This window comes from Helianthus annuus, chromosome 6 (genome assembly GCF_002127325.2).
Source record: "Helianthus annuus cultivar XRQ/B chromosome 6, HanXRQr2.0-SUNRISE, whole genome shotgun sequence".
Classification (NCBI taxonomy): Eukaryota; Viridiplantae; Streptophyta; class Magnoliopsida; order Asterales; family Asteraceae; genus Helianthus; species Helianthus annuus.
This window is the reverse complement of record NC_035438.2, coordinates 4364513-4367566: the sequence shown is the minus strand read 5'-3', so window position 1 is coordinate 4367566 and position 3054 is coordinate 4364513. Positions and strand designations below refer to the sequence as shown.

General features: G+C 33.5%; 1 long non-coding RNA gene across 1 annotated transcript; it reads left to right on the top strand.

Moving 5' to 3' along the window:
* Positions 1 to 1245: 1245 nt before the first annotated feature.
* Positions 1246 to 2409, top strand: LOC110923745. The gene is made up of 2 exons (XR_002584210.2): positions 1246 to 1473; positions 2182 to 2409. It is a non-coding gene; the product is annotated as an uncharacterized LOC110923745 (long non-coding RNA).
* The last annotated feature ends 645 nt before the right edge of the window (positions 2410 to 3054 follow it).

Sequence of the window (3054 nt, the reverse complement as noted above, 5' to 3'; positions counted from 1 at the left end):
ATATAAGGGTTTAAAAATCGAATGATTTTAAGAAACAAAAGGTTTTAAAAATGAACGACTTAAAAAATGAATTGTTTTTAAAAACACATGATTTTGAAAAGGATGGTATAAAATGAAATGTTCATTTTTTTTAAAACAAACGACTTTAAAAGAACGACTTTTAAAAATCAAACAGTTTATAAAATGAAACTAATTAAAAAACGATAGACGGTTTTAAAAGGTTAAAAAACAAATGTTTTCTTTTTGTTTTTTAAAAACGACATTTGTAAAAAAAAAAAAAACAAATTGTTAACGAAAATGTGTATTTATTTGTAAATTTAAAACGTATTTTGTTAAATAATAATCATGAAATAACGAAATAAAAATAATTGAGTAATTACACAAATAAAAATATTAAAAGAACTTTGTAACTTACATAAACAACCCCTAATGTGTAAACGTACCATAATACCCTTACACTTAATTGGAAACATGTAACAGAGTGTGTTAGGGGGGCCAAAACCATTATAAAATTCAATCTTAGGTCGTCTGATATGTCAAACATTCCCTTTTGGACTGAAGGGGTTAAACCACAAGGGCAAAAATAGTAATTTAGTCTTTTTATTTTATTGTTTTTCCTAATATGAACTACAATTTATTATTATGTAGTCTGCTGCGGTTCATGATGCTCACTTCAGTGCCTTCAAATGGGAAAGGAAGTGCTTACAGGTATAAATCTCTAAAGTATAGATCTTTAAGTTTAATATTGGACCATTAATCAACTTTTGTTTGAATTTAATGCTTCAGGACAATCACTTGTTGATGCTAGAGCAGGAACGCCTGAAGCTAAAGAGTGATCTGGAACAAAAGATTGAAAGCCTAAAAGGGAAGTTAGAGAAGAAGCATGCTGAGTTGGTTGCGTATGAAGCTGCAGCAACAGCAGAAATCAAAAACCAGTCTGACAGGGTAAGGCTTTTATAAGTTGTCAAACGTAAACCAAACTGGTTGACGGTGGTTTGGTGGTCAAAACGTTATGTCTAGACGGGTTGGTACCTTTTGTTTTTCCCTTTAAGTTTCCATATTTTTGATAAATAATCCAAGGCATTAAGCCAACATACAATTTTTTTGGAATCATTGAAGTTTCATAAATATCAACAACATATAATAAAGCTTAAATGAATTTGGGCAGGGGCATCAAGACATGTGGCAAAACTTAAAACATTAAAAGTATAAAAAAAATTAATTAAAAACACACATAGAGTGTGCGTGTGTGTATATACGATCGATCAGGGGCAGAGGGTGAGGTGAAACCCTAGTTTCACCAAAATCCATCAAATTGAAGGGGGATTGAAGGGCTAAACTAATGCATGAACCAAGATTTTCGATCACTTTAGCGTTTCTACCATCATGAATGTGTCAAGGAGAGGTCAAGCATAGGAGGATAACGGGTCAAGATAAGGCAAGGTGACAAATACACTTATTGGAGTACTCGAGGTAAGTGAATTTCGATTCACTTTTTAGTAAGTTTAATAGATTTTAATACTTATGTTTACGAAACATCATGAAAGAACATGTAATAATCAGAAGTACAAAGCCAATAATACCTCATTATTGAAGAAGGTTGTATTTAAGCCGAAAGTAAATTGGTGGGTTTAAACGGGTCGAATTTTATGTGCATATGTTGCGTAATGTAATGAAATTCGTTATGGTTATGACCTTGGGTAAGAATTTTTAGTCATTTATGTAAGGGGAACATTTCCCGGACCATTAGGAACAAGTTTTATATGATTCGGTTGTCGGTTGGTGAATGAACGGATTGTTTCGTGTTAGTGTAGGAAATTTTATAAGTATATGTGTATGGGAATCCAAAAGGCACGTGGGTTGAACCATAGATTGTCTATACTATGTAAGGTTGTGAATGTGTCATTCCGGCATAAACCTACATGTAAACGAAGCTTGTGTATATATTCGTGATTAATCGATTGTGCGTAGGAAGGAACATTGGCATGTATGAAGGTACGCATGTATATATATAAGTGTGTATATATATATATATATGTATGTATGTATGATAATAAGTACGTAGGTGTGAATGTATGTGTGAATGAATGTTCAATGCTTAAGACATATGCATGAACGTTATCAAAGTGTTCGAGTATTTATGGTTACTAATGATGTGCGTTGAGTTGGAATGTAATGTAGGTATGGGATCGTTGGCTTCATGAAGAAATGGAGCTGGATTTGGATAAGAGTATTTAAGAAAGCGCTTGGACAATTCCACGACTACTTTATAGAATGCTCTACGAAATTCTATTATATAGTTTAATGTTGTATGGTATGTTAATGACTAATGGTTTGGTTGTACGTGGTGTCCACAGGTATCGCTTGGGTTTTCTCTACATTTATTGAAGTGAAGCGGACTTAGTTCGAGTTGAGAGCAAGGATTGTACGGGGAGAATGGTCACATAGTGTAACTCATATAGGTTTTGAAGTATTAATGTTATAAAACGTCATAAATCCGTTTTAATGAATATATGGCATTTCGCATTTGAACCTTCATAAGTTTGATATGTCTATTAAAGAACGAAATTTTTGGGCTCTTGTTTTCCGGTGCGTCGTATTTTAAGTTATTACACGTTAGTCTTACAAGGAATTGTTCTTATTACGAACGGGTCATGCCCGAATTTTGTTAAATAATAGTATGATAATATTACATTTTGGAATGTGTAATTTGGGCGTAACAAGTTGGTATCAGAGCCCTGGTTTGAGGGAAATCAAGTATGAGGAGGCAAATACTTGAACTCAAAACTGTGTGCTCTTGTGACGAGGAACCCGTACAATCCGAGACTCGATCAAGATCTAAAGGTAGAAGCAAATGTAAGTATGAATTTAAGTATGTTTATGAAGAAACTAACATTATGTTGTGTGTAAGATAAGCATAGTTGTTTGGATGAGGATGATCCACGACTGTGGTCTCGGACCGACACCAAGGCATGTAATAAGACCATTGCCCAGGTACGTAAATTTTGCATAAGGGTGCATGTAATGCTAAAAGTTATCGAGTGAAGGAAAATT